Below are 14,634 nucleotides of genomic sequence, written 5' to 3' on the forward strand. Positions count from 1 at the left end.
ATACAGATGATGGATGAAAAAGTCATCAGATAAATCCAGACTCTGGAAAAAATTCTACCAGAAAATTAGCAGGACTGATTTTTTTAAGGTTTTTTTTTTTTTTTTTTTTTTTTTTTTTGTCTTTTTGCTATTTCTTGGGCCGCTCCAGCGGCATATGGAGGTTCCCAGGCTAGGGGTCCAGTCGGAGCTGTAGCCACTGGCCTACACCAGAGCCACAGCAACACGGGATCCAAGCCGCGTCTGCAACCTACTCCACAGCTCACAGCAACGCCGGATCGTTAACCCACTGAGCAAGGGCAGGGACCAAACCTGCAACCTCATGGTTCCTAGTCGGATTCGTTAACCACTGCGCCACGACGGGAACTCCAGTTTTTTTAAGTTTATTGATTTTAGTTATTTCCAAATCTTTCCTCCCACACTCCTTTTTTTCCCACCTCCTTTTGTAAATCTGGCAAGCCAGTGTCCATAAAGAGAGTTTAACTGGAAAACTCAGTTTTCCAGTTATCACAGAACTCATTCGCTCACATTATGATCTACAGCTGCTTTTGCTTCACAACAACAGAATAGTTGCTGCTGAGGCTGCATGGCTTACAAAGCCTCAAGTCTTTACTGTCTGACATTTTATAGAAAAAATTTGCTGACCTCATCTTTAGGTTAGACAGCAAGGAACCTCAGAGCCAAGTCAATGCATAACATAAATGATAATGTATTTAGCATTTATAACATAACAGGCATGTTGAACATTTTTTTTACATGCATTATCTCATTTAATTTTGATATCAATATTCTGACCAGCAAATTGGGTATATTCAGAAAGAGCAAAGAATTGCAATTTGGAACACGTGATCTGTGGGTGAATCACAGGCAAGTCCAGAGAACAAAGGCAAGAAATACTCTTTTATAGAGGAGAAGAGTGAGTTGAGAGGTGCTGTTATAGACAAAGAGTTCATTGGAGGAAAACTGGGAGTTCAAAATGCAGTGGCCTTTCATTGGCTGGACTGTTGCTGGGGAAACTGTTCCTTCTGCTGTAGAGTAGTAATCTTTTTCCTGTTGGAGATACAAAAGTATGTCTTTACCTGTTAGGTCTGCAATTGATATTGAACAGTAAGGCATAAGAGCTCCCCTTCTGGCCTCCTGACTCCATTTTAAGTGAGGTTCTGTTTATTAATTTTCACAGTAGCTGTAACTATTTTTTATTTTAGAGATGATGGAGATGAGCTTTAGAAAGATTGAATAACTACAGTATAGCAACTCCTCACTTCCTGTCCTAGATTAGAATCCAGTTCTGTTTGTTTAGAACTTTTTTTTTTTTTTTTTTTTTTGGTCTTTTTGCCATTTCTTGGGCCACTCCCATGGCATATGGCAGTTCCCAGGCTAGGGGTCCAATCGGAGCTGTAGCCACCGGCCTGCGCCAGAGCCACAGCAACGCGGGATCCGAGCCCACCTCTGCAACCTACACCACAGCTCACGGCAACGCCCGATGGTTAACCCACTGAGCAAGGGCAGGGATCGAACCAGCAACCTCATGGTTCCTAGTCGGATTCATTAACCACTGCACCACGACGGGAACTCCTGTTTGTTTAGAACTTTTAACATGAACATTCAAGATACTTTCTGAAGGAAAATATTTTTTTAAAAAAGATTTTTATTTAAACATATTTACAGATTCATAGGATATTGCAAATAAATGTGCAAGTAAGTCCTATCCACTCTCACCCAGTTTCCCCTCAAGGTAACTCTTAAGTTTAATACTCTAAGCCCTTTTATACATTTGAGATCCACAGGTGTCTAGGTTGAGGGGCTGATTGAAGCAGTAACTGAAAGGGAGTGTGTATTGGATAATGGGCAACTTCATGAGGCCATGGAGTAGCATGTTCTTGGCCATCACCCTCCCAGTAGGCAAACCAGGTACCTCCAGACCTAAATGTGCCTGGTAATATTCACCATATCTGGTAAATGAGTGCTTAATGAAAATTATTAGTGTCAAGAGCTTTCCATGTCATGTAGTCTGTCATGAGTTTAGGACTGTAAATACACCTTCGATGGCACCATAAGGGTTTTGAAGCCATTGATGGTTCAGGTGCAGTATGTTGAGTTAAAACTAAGGTTCTAATGCCTGATATTCTACAGGAGTAATAGTTCATTAATTTTTTTGGAATAATTATAAATTCACAGAGATGTTGAAAAGAAATATATAGGAAAGTCTCCTGTAGCCTTCACCCAATCTCCCCAGCATTAATACTTGATAAAATAATCCAACTGTCCAACATCAGTGCCAGTAAAATAATACTGATGTACTTCATAGTGCTGATTCAAATTTTTCCAGTAATCAGGCAGGCATTTGTGAGTTTGTACGTACAGTTTTATCACATGTGTAACCTTATGTACTACTACCACAATCAAGATATTCATCTATATGTCAACACAGGCTCGCTTGTATTATCCCATTATAGATACAGCTGTCCCCTCCCACCGCACACTTAACACTAGGAAACTGTGATCGGTTCTCCTCTTCTATATATATGTTGTCTCACAAATATTACAAAAATGGAGCAATGAAGTTTATATCATTTTGATTTCTTTTTTTCTCTCAGTATAATTTCCTTGAGTTTCATTCGAAGTACATGAATAGTTCATTCCTCACTGATTAATTAACAGTTCATTTTAGCACATACATATATTCCACGCTATGTATGGGTGTACCATAGTTTGTTTCACCATTCAACCACTGAAGAACATTGGGTCATTTCCAGTTTATAGCTTTTATGGATAAAGCTGTTATAAACATTTTTATATAAGTTCTTGTATGAGAACTTGGTGTTCATTTCTCTGCAACAAAAGCCCCAGAGTGAAGTTACTGGGTTATATGGTATACATTCTTAGATTTAAAATGGACTGCCAGGCTGTTTTCCAGAGTGACTGGACCATTTCGTATTGTCAATAGCAATATGTATGTGATTCACTTTCTCCATATCATCACTAGCATTTGGTGTTTTCACAATTTTTCATTTTTGCCATTTTGATAAATTTGTAGTAAGCATTCATTGTGTTTAAATTTGTAATTCCTTAATTGCTAAGGGAGTTGAATATCTTTTCATGTGTTTGTTTGCCATTAAATATCCTTTTCAGTAGAGTCTCTGTATATAGTTTTTGCCCATTTTCTAATTGAATTGCTGTTTGTTTTGCTGTTGCATTTTAAGAGTTTTTAATATATTCCAGATACATCTTTGTCCAACATATGATTTGAAAATATTTCCTTCAGTATGTAGCTTGTCTTTTCTTCTTTTAAATAGCTCTTTCTCAAAGAAAAAAATTTTAATTTATTAATTTATTAATTTTCTCACTTACAGATCTTGCTTTTGGTATCATGCCTAAGAATTTTTTGACAAATTCTATGTCTTAAAGATTTTCTATTGTTCTCTTAGAAGTTTTATAGTTTTATATTTCATATTGATCCTTTTGAGCTAACTTTTATGTAAGACATGAGGTTTAAGTGGTGGATCACATGTTGTTGAGGAATGTACAATTGCTCTAGCACCATTCATTGAAATTAAAATTGTTTTGACTATTTTAGAGCTTTTGCCTTTCTGTATAAATTTTAGTATAATCTCATTGTGTCTGCATTTAGAAATTTTGTCTGTTTTTATGTGCTGAGATTTTGTAAGGAATTGTGCTAAACTTCTAAATTAATTTAGAATTGACATCTTTATTTTTTTCAGCCTTCCAATCCATGAACATGATATGCCTCTCCAAAATATGTAAGTCTTTGATTTCTTTCATCAGTGTTTTGTAATTTTTCTCAAGAAAGAACCTAGCTAGGTTTTGCTAGGCTTATTTCTAGCATATTATTTTCATTGAAAAAACTGTAAATAAGACTGTGATTCTGATTTCTGTTTTCACTTGTTCATTTTTTTTGTTGTTGTTTTGTCTTCCCTGTATGCCGCAGTGTGGCATATGGAAGTTCCCAGGCCAAGGGTTGAATTGGAGCTCCAGCTTCCAGCCACAGCTGGAATACCAGATGTGAGCCACACCTACAACCCAAACTGCAACTTACAGCGACACCAGAACCTTTAACCTACTGAGTGGGGCCTGGAATCAAACCTACACCCCCATGGATGCCAATTGTCTCTGTAACCTGCTGAGCCACAATGGGAACTCATCACTTGTTCATTGTTGGTATCTAAAAATATAATTGAGTTTTGTGTGTTAATCTTGTAGCCTGTGACCTTAGTGAACTCACTTAAGTCTAGCTAGTTTCCTTTTTGGTAAATTCTTTGAGGTAGTCTATAGACATAGACAGCAGTATTGTCTGAAAAGCGATTTTTATTTCTTCTTTCAAAACTAAATTCATTTCTGGAGTTCTCATCATGGTGCAGTGGTTAACGAATCCAACTAGGAACCATGAGGTTGTGGGTTTGATCCCTGTCCTTGCTTAGCGGGTTAAGGATCCAGCATTGCCATGGGCTATGGTGTAGGTCCCAGACATGGCTCGCATCTAGAGTTGCGGTGGCTCTGGTGTAAGTTGGCAGCAACAGCTCCGATTAGACCCCTAGCCTGGGAGCGGCTCTAGAAAGAGGCAAAAAGACAAAAAAAAAAAAAAAAAAAAAAAAAAAAAAAAAACTAATATCATTTCTTTGTGGTCTTATTACAGTTTCTAAAACTTTCGGTCTTGTGCAAATAAGAGTGGTGAGAGAGAGTTGTCTTGTTCCCAGTCTTAGAGGAATGCATTCAGTCATTCACCATTAAGTACGATGTTAGCTGCAGGTTTTCTTGTGGATGATCCCTATGAAGTTGCGTATGTTCCTCTCTATTCCAATATAAGAAAAATTTTAATCAAAAATGGGGTCATGAACTTTATGAAACACCCTTTCTGTTTCAATTGATATGATCATAGAGTTTTTATACTTTGACCTGTTATAATGGTGGTTGCATACTTTTTGAATATAGAACTAAACTTGCACGCATGAAATAAATGATTGATTATGGTTATGGCACATGTATTGTTTTTTTACACTGCTGAATTCAGTCTGCCAAAATTTTGTCAAGGTTTTTTGGTCTAAATTAATGAGAGATATTTTTGTTTGCTGACTTTGCCTAATTTTGGTATTAGAGTAATACTGGCTTCATAAGATGAGTTGGGAAGTGTTCTTTCTTCTATTCTCTAGAAAAGATTTTGTGAAATTGAAGTTTATTTCTTCTTAAATGTGCAGTAAAATTACCCACTAAAACCATCTGGGTGTGAAGATTTCCCTTTCCGAAGCTTTTAAATTACAAATTCAATTTCTTTAATAGTTATAAGACCAATACAATATCTTCTTGGATTTTTTTTGTACTTTACTTTTTTCAAGGAAATCAATTTTTCTAAGTTGTTAAATTTAAAAATTTTCCTGCTGTATGTATATCCCTTTATTATCTTTTTAATTGTCACAAGGTATTTGTTTGATATTCCCTGATATCACTTATATTAATGAATTGTGTCTCTTTTCTTTTTCTTTGTCAGTCTTTCCAGAATTTATGCAGATTCCTATATGATACAAGTTGGTGGTTAGTGTGTGGTCAGATCACCTAAATCAAGTCTTAGATTCAGCTGGGCTTTGGTCTTTTGAGACCTGTTCTAGGTAGTCCTTTTAATTTACTTTCTGGAGATATAGATAAATAGATAGATAATCTGATATCTCATGTTGTGGTAGCTTGGATGAGGTTATTATTTTCCTTTCAAGTTTTCTAGTGTTTGAATGGCTTTATAATAAACATATGCTAATTTTACAATATAATGAGTTGTTTCTGAAAAAACAGGTATTCTCTATTACCTTGACATAATATATAGTCAGAACTTTTCAAATTAAATGTTCTAAAATAAGGGCTTTGAAAATGTTGACTACATTGTATTTTTTAAGCTGGCATAGACTTTTCAATTTCAAAAAATTGCTGACTAACATTTGGAACTGATTAGCAATCAGGCAGTATGTAATTTGGAAGTGAAATCCTGCTGTATTAAACTCTGATCCATTTTAATAAGATGCTTCTAGATGAGCCCAACTGTACACTGTCAAAAAGGTCAGTATTTATCATGTAAGAGAAATATGTTATGTGGTTTGAGAAGCCAAAAGGCCAAACTGACCAAGATTCTCCTTCCCGATCAACACCTAAATCCCCAACATTAGAATCCCTCTGAAGCCTTAAGTTTTTTTCTCCAGATGACATAGCTCCAAGCAAAGTGTAAATCAATGGTGTGTATTGAAATACAAGTTACATAGATGACACAAATCAGCATTATCTAACACATAAATTTAAGGCCTATTTATTACTGTAAAGAGCACCATTGAGCTGATAACTGTCCCACGATGTGGTCTTAAAAAGCAAGTATTTGCCCAAAGATCTTTTCTGATTATAAAAGATTCTAAAAGCTTCAGAGCTGTATATGCTTTCAGTCATTTAAGACTTCCAAATGGGCTTTCTGTATTGGACTGTCTCTAATAATGTCAGAGGATATTGTGACTGATCATATATTCCAATTATGCAGTGGTTCCAAGGTAGCAAATACTACCTATTTTTTGTCAAGAATTTTAGTTACTCAAGATAGAATTTGATGTACCACACCAGCCTTGGTAATTGAATGTCATTTTTAAAATTCTATTTTTTAAAGATAATATATACGCTAACATCGACTCTTGCTTTCTCCCTCTACCCCAGCTCTCTGTTATAGTTCTGTTAAAGTGCATTTAAAACTTGTGTGAACCACTGCAATCATGCTAGAACTTTCCTGTAGTCCAAAGTAATCTCTCTTGAGAACCCTCTGAAGTCACAACTTCTCTAACCTCTGATAACTACCGATCTATCAATCTATCAGTACGTTTTGTCTATTTGAAAATGTCTTACAAGTGGACATATATTATGTAACCTTTTGAGACTGTCTTCTTTTACTTAACAAAATGCATTTGAGATTTATCCAAGTTGTTGAGTATATATATTTCATTCCTGTTTGTGGCTGAATAGCATTCCACTTCATGACTTTACCAAGTTTGTTTATCCATTAACCCATTGAAAGACCTTTGAGTGGTTTATAGTTTTTGACAAGTGTATACATATAGGAGATACGAAGCAAGTGTGAAGATTATTTTTTAGAAAAAATAGTGTGTTGATTAATGGTACATGTAACTTATGGAAAGTAAATAGGTAAGTAGCCTCCTGAGTATTTTTAGGGAATTTCAATGCTAAGACACCAAGAACTTCATCTAATAAGCCTCTGACTATTTGGTGAACATAAGAAGCAATCCAGGAATACTAGCCAGTGCCAAAAAAACAAAAAACAGGAAAAGGCATGCCCAGAAATGGCACTTTAAATGTAGCCAAAAAGATAACAGAGGAGTCCCCACTGTGGCGCACTGGGTTTGGCAGGGCCTTTGCAGCTCCAGGTCACAGGTTCAATCCCTAGCTCAGCGCAGTGGGTTAAAGGATCCAGTGTTGCCTCAGTGTAGGTTGCAGCTATGGCTTAGATAGATATGATCCCTGGCCAGGGAACTCCATATTCCATGGGGCAGCCAAAAAAAAGAGGAAGAAAAGAATAAAGATAATAGCCAAAGAAGTTTTCCAGAAGTTGAAGCCTGGAATATCAAAGAATAATGGACAAGAAAGAAGGAATAAAGTTCTAATAAAAAATCTCTACCTTCTCTTTCCTGTTGTATAGAATAATCACTGATACTAATCTGTGTTTCCCATTCTTGTCCCTGGAAGATATATTATAGATAAGCTGTTTCTCTTCCATTACTGTGTATTCATTGGGGAGGGTGGATAGAGCATGCAGTATATATTGACACTTTCATACTCAATGCAGAATAATACATATCACCTGGAAAACCAGGGTCTGTGCTAGGTGCAGTTAGTAATGAGATTTTGGATTACCTTCTTTGTAAAGAGGGTGTATTCAATATATAGAGGGAGGAAAAAAAGTAAAGCTGGTATTTGGTGACCAGAAGATTGATTTTAACGAACAATGCTATTTGTTTGTTAAACCCAGTTTTAGTTTCTTCTTCAGCACATTGGAAAACTAAAATGTCCAGATTTCTTGATTAATGAATGGCTATTTGAGCTGAATTCCAGCCAATGGAATGAGGGTATTACTGATGCACATCAATTCTGAACTTAGCTTTTAACATTTCCCATGTGATCTTCCATAATTTCTTTATCCTATGATCTACCAGCTAGACAAAAAAATTCAGTGGGAGTTGTTAAGACCATGTGGGGCATAGTGCAGTCTCTAACCCAATGGGGTAATTTTATCCCTCCATGCCCTAGGAATATTTGGCAATGTCTAAAGAAATTTTTGTCTGTCAAAACTGGGAAGGTACTACGAGACTCTAGAGGGTAGAAGTGAGGAACATTTATAAACATCCTACAGTGCACATGACAGCTGCCCACAATAAATAATTACTCAACCCAAATGTCAATAGTACCAAGGTTAAGAAATTCTGCTGTAAAAAGCAGGCATCTTGGTGATTTCATAACTATATACGACAGTGTACTTCTGCCCACCTTCTTCAAATGGTAAATGTAAGACATCAATCTTTATTGTATTAATGTACTGAAATTTGGGGATCACTTTTTGTAGTATTTCATAATATATAGAGAAGGCTAACTTTATAAATGTTTATTTATAACTACAACATCGGATTGGTGAGATTAAGTTATTTGCAAAGCATATAGGACAATAACTGGTACAAGGTTAAGCTCTAAAAATTTATCATCAAACAGAGAGATTGTTTGTTGTACTCCCATGACTTTGTCCATAATATGATTTAAGTATTATTATTTTACAATTCCTTTTGGCAGATGAGGAAATTAAGACACAGGTTAAGTAGCTTGACTCAGTCACAGAGGTAGTAAATGATATAATTAGGAGATGACCTTGTCAAGTCCATGTCTTCAGTATTATGCTATGACAGTCTTTTGTTTGGAAGGAATGTGAGGTTCCATAGATGTGAAATGTTTCACTTAAAGTGAAATCTTATCTTTTATGTGTATCAGTTAATTATAGAATCAGCTGCACTTGGAGGATCAACATTAATTAGAGGTATATCAAACAGAAGAAATTCAGGTGCTTATAGGAAGTCTCTGTCCTATACTCAGGCTTCACATGGAGTGGTGGCTAGTAACCACAGTAAGCATAAAGTTAAATACTGAATCTTTTATTTCATGTGGAGGCTTCCTTAAATAAAATAAGTAACTATACTGAAATATAGTTCACCTGCTAAAACTGCTCAGATGCTGTGCTTCTGATCACTGAATGAATGATTGAAATTTCTAGCAAACTCCCCTACAGCTTAAAATCTGAGAAAAATATCCTGACAAATTTTATCTTGAGAGTGAGAAAATAAAAAGAACATATATTCATTGAGTTGGGGGCAAAATATTCTTGATATAAATCTCTCCTCAATGAAAGGTATGAGAAGAAAAAAGGAATCACTGAAGAAATATGACATGTAAAGACAGTAGAATTTTTATATATGTCTGACAGAGTGGGTGGTTGGCAATGTGCCTATAGTGTATAGTTCTTCACTCACTCACTCAAAGCGATACAGGTCCTCAATTCTTATGGTAGGAGGCAGAGAACTCAATTCTTATGGCAGGATGTGTCAATCATAGCTCATAGTAATGAGTTCAGGGAATTGACACCTAATACCGTTATAGCCAATTAGAGCCTTGGGATGCTAAGAAACAAATATCACTTTTATGTTAGAGTTGCTAATTTAGAATCATTTGATGACAGAAGTGCAGACAGCCATTTTGCCAGTTATAAGGAGAAAGCCTGCACTTATTTTTTATTCATTTAATAAATAATATTTGAGTGCAGATTATGTTCTAGACTCTTTTCTAGTTCCAGGAAATATCATACGAGATAAAACAAAAGTCTATGTCCCTGGAATGTTAACTTTCTAGTGGGTGATACAGAAAACAAATATATACATAATGTAAGATCAGTTTGAGATAAACATCTTGCTAAATTAAAATCAGGGTGAGGTGGCACAACCATTATGGAGAGCAGTATGGAGGTACCTTAGAAATCTATACATAGAACTACCATATGACCCAGCAATCCCACTCTTGGGCATATATCCAGACAAAACTTTCTGTAAAAAAGACACATGGACCCGCATGTTCATTGCAGCACTATTCACAAGAGCCAAGATATGGAAACAACCCAAATGTCCATTGAAAGATGATTAGATTAGGAAGAAGTGGTATATATACATAATGGAATACTGCTCAGCCATAATAAAGAATGAAATAATGCCATTTGCAGCAACATGGATGGAACTAGAGACTCTCATATTGAGTGAAGTAAGTCAGAAAGAGAAAGATAAATACCATATATAACTTATAACCGGAATCTAATATACAGCACAAATGAACCTTTGCACAAAAAAGAAAATCATGGACATGGAGGATAGACTTGTGGTTGCCGAGTGGGAGGGAGTGGGTTGGATTGGGAACTTGGGGTTAATAGATGCAAACTATTGCCTTTGGAATGGATTAGCAATGAAATCCCGCTGTGTAGCCCTGGAAACGATGTCTAGTCACTTATAATGGAGCATGATAATGTGAGAAAATATAATGTGTACATGTATGTGTAACTGGGTCACCGTGCTGTACAGTGAAAAAAATTGTATTGGGGAAATAACAATTAAAACATAATCAGGGTGAGGAATATAATGTAATTTGGAGGAAGGAGGCTTAGAGAAGATACTCAAGGAAAGCCTTTTTGAAGACAGGGCATCTGCAAACAAAATAAGGGAGCAAGGAAGAAAAACATCTGAGGAAAGGGGAAGGAGTCATAATAATAAATGTGTGAAATGGAAACACTTATATTTTTGTAGTGTTTGATAAAAGATATGAAAGGGGGTATGACTGAAGCAGCATGAGTAAGAATATTTGTAGAAAAACAGAGTTATAGAGCTAGCCAAGAATAGGAACATGCATTGCCTTGCTAAATCAGGACTTCTAATCTGGTTGTAATGGAAGGCCATGTGATGATATGGATAAGTGATGTGATAATGTTTATTGCTGAGCATAGAGCAAAACTTTTCATATGCAATATCAAAATCGGAGATACAAATGAGCAGGCTAATAAGGATTACAGATGAAAGATGACACTGGTTTTACCAAGAGTGGTGACAGCAGCAGTGGTGATGCATGTTCATACAATAGATGTATTTTAAAGGTAGAGATGAAAAAAAAAAGTGCAACTAACTCCCTAAATGTAGTTTAAACATTTAGTAGAATTCCATGTACTAGAATTTTACTTACCTTCACTGTTATATGATTAATATCAAATGGTTTATGTAAAAAATAAAATCTATATTTTGGACTAAAAACAATAAAGGTAGAGATGATAAAATTTGTCATTAAAAAAAAGAGGGAAAGGAGACCCAAGAAGAGATCAGAAAAATAGAAAACAAATGGCAATGTGATGAATTTAAACCCAGCTATATCATTAAGCACATTAAATGCTAATGATCTAAGCATCTCATTTATAAGGCAAACATTGTCAGACTGTATACAAAAGTAACATAATACTATTTGTTTGGTAAAGTCTAAAAACAAACATTAAAAATATATGGATGTAAAAATTTATATACTATGCTAACACAAATCAAAAGAAAGGTGAATTGACTATATTAATATCAACGTAAATTGCAGAGAAAGAATACTATCAGGATAATAATAAAAAGTTAATTCAATAGCAGATGTAATGATTTAAAAATATTTATGAATCTAATAACAAAGCTAAAATGAACCAGATTCATTTCATGTTAAGGAGAAATAGAAAAATTTGCTATTGTAATTGGAAAGTCAAACAACTCTATCTCAGTACTTCGTAGACAACTGATAGAAAATAAGTGAGAATACCAAAAACACGAACAACATCATCAACCAATTTGACAAGCAGATATTTGTAAAACACTCCACCTAACAATAGCAGAAAACACATTCTTCAAATGTCCACTGAACATTTCCCAAGATGCATGATAAAAAATCTGTAAAACACATCTCAATAAATTAAAAGGCATTCAAATCATGTAGGATATGCTTTATCTGATCATAGAATTAAATCAGAAAGCAGTTAATCATCAGCAGCAGCTTTTTAAAATTTTTTTAATCTTTTCTAGGGCTGCATCCCTGGCACATAGAAGTTCCCAGGCTCAGGGTCTAATTGGAGCTGCAGCCTCTGGCCTACACCAGAGCCACAGCAATGTGGGATACAAGGGATACAAGGCACATCTGTGACCTACACCATAGCTCACGGCAATGCCAGATCCTTTATCCACTGATTGAGGCCAGGGATCGAACCCTTAACCTCATGGTTCCTAGTCCGATTCGTTAACCACTGAGCCAAGATGGAAACTCCCATCATCAGCTTTAATATTTGAGAAATTCAATGAAAAATGGTATACTTTAAAACTCAATAAACTATATAAATATATTTGCTGATCATAAAACCACTATCTATCATATTGTAGAAACACTAGAGTCATTTCCATTATCACTAGGATTAATACAAAGATTCTTATTATCTTCGCTGCTCTTTAGTATTTACTAGTGTACTAGCCTGTGCCATTAGACAAATTAATTAGGAACATAAGAATGGTAAAGGATGAGTAAAAGCTGTTTCTCTTTCAAGAGCATAGTAGCATACCTAGAAAACCTTCTAGAAACCAAAATTATAAAATTTATATAAGATAGCAAGGTATAAAAATACCATTAAAAATCAATGGTGAGAGATCACCTTCCTGCATGACAGTGTGAACAGAATCTTTTGACTCATTCCCCAGTGAAACTATTGAGAAATTATTTAAAAAACAAAAAATATGAACCCTCTGGAAGTAATTCAAAAGGCAAATAGCAAATGAAGAAACATCTCTTGCAGAAAATCTATGAAAACTTAGAAAGATGAGAATTTTTGTTTATTTGAACCAAGATCACTCTTTCCCTTCCCCATCCCTCTTCAATGAGTGCTAAAGATAAGAACATAGGAGTCCTTATACCCCTAGCTCTCTTCCAGGAGGCTTTCTTTCTGAGAGGAGGAAAACTTCAGCATTTCTCATCCTGTCCCTAATTGCTTAAATCCTGGGTAAGTATGATAAAAAAGAAGTAACTTTCTTCTTTTGTCCAGCCCCTACTTATAGAACAGAGGGTATACCTTGGGTGTGGCACACAGGAAAAATTAATATCACAAAGACTTCCTGTGGTTCATGAAGTAGTGATTCCATGCCAAGAGAAGAAAGCCAAGAAAAGCAAAGGTTGCTGTCCTACCTCTAATGTAAGGCTCCTAAAATGGGGTGCCATTCAGAAAGAAGCTTGTCATTATTTCCATCCTCACTCCTCTCTCGAGAGCCCTGGTTCAAAGATTTTGCCTAAAGTGAGTGGAGAAGCAGGCTGTAAAACAGATCCTAATTACAATATAAAAATAATTTAGTGATATAAGATGGTAAATAAGTAAATGAATGAATGTATGAACAGGGTAGAAGAGAGAGCTGTTACTTGTAGTAGAATTCTAGAAAACAGATGTAGAAGGAATAATGAAAATAGAAAGTAACAATTAGGCAAATGCCACAGAAATAATTATTTCAGACAAAATTCATACATAGATATTAAAATTAGTGAAAATACATAATGGGAAACAGGATGTTTACATAGTCTCAGAGATTCGCTCCACAAGACACTTATTAAGTATAAAAGGAAAAAATTGTAACTTTGCCAAGGACACCATCTTAACCAAGTGATTAAAGATTACACCAACAATGACACATATGGATGTCATAGGTACCCTGGTAATTTGCAGTGAGAACGAAAAATCATTGCTTCTGTTATAAAAATTATATGAGATGGCAATATATAAAAATATCATTAAAATCAATGCAACTTTAAAGTAATTACAAGAGAACTTCAGACAAATAGAAATTGAAAGACTGTCTGCAAAATAATTCATTGATATTACTGAGGTCCTGAAAGAAAGATTGAGGAACTGCCACAGACTGAAGGAGATTACAGAGATATGACAGCTGAGCAATGTGCTATTCCAGGTTGGATCCTGAACAAGAAGGGAGGGAGGATAAGTTGGAGAATTAGCGAAATTTGAATAAGGTCTGTAATTAATTAATAGCCTTGTATCAGTATTGTAATAATTTCCTAGTCTTGACATTGTTACTATAATTATGCCAGATATTAACATTATGGATGAAGCCTAATGGCAACTCTTTTGAACATTTTGCATCTTTTCTGCAGATGCAAATTCATTTGAAAATAAAAAGTTAAAAAACAAGGTAAAATATGTCATAATCTTAATAACACTAAGGCACTGAAATTAATAGAAGCACTAAAGATGGATTTTAAAAAGGGATGAGTGATGGGAAAACTAAGCAACTCATAATAATAAAAGAAAAACATTATAAGAGAAGAAAACAGTATGTATTGCCTTAGAAATAAATGATTGTTACATATTTTAAAGCCATAATATTTGATAAATATTTTAGTAGACTCAGTTGAAGAGGAAGTTATAGACCTGAAAGTTTTTTGTATTGAAGAGTCCCAGCTGCTTCCTGAAGCTAGATGAATGAAAATGATTTAAAGCTAGAA

The 14,634-nt window shown here is 35.2% G+C and overlaps 1 long non-coding RNA gene across 1 annotated transcript in view; it reads left to right on the forward strand.

Annotated features, from left to right (window-relative positions):
* Positions 1–14,634, forward strand: part of LOC146396915 (uncharacterized) — a 343,709-nt gene that overhangs the window by 205,540 nt on the left and 123,535 nt on the right. Inside the window, exon 3 of the long non-coding RNA XR_014828217.1 lies at positions 3,720–3,758. This is a non-coding gene — a long non-coding RNA (uncharacterized LOC146396915). The remainder of the gene's footprint in view (positions 1–3,719; positions 3,759–14,634) is intronic.

Source organism: Sus scrofa, chromosome 14 (genome assembly GCF_054392235.1).
Source record: "Sus scrofa isolate SSC_HxYL_T2T_F1_AM1 chromosome 14, Sscrofa_HxYL_maternal_Yorkshire_Landrace_v2.0, whole genome shotgun sequence".
Classification (NCBI taxonomy): Eukaryota; Metazoa; Chordata; class Mammalia; order Artiodactyla; family Suidae; genus Sus; species Sus scrofa.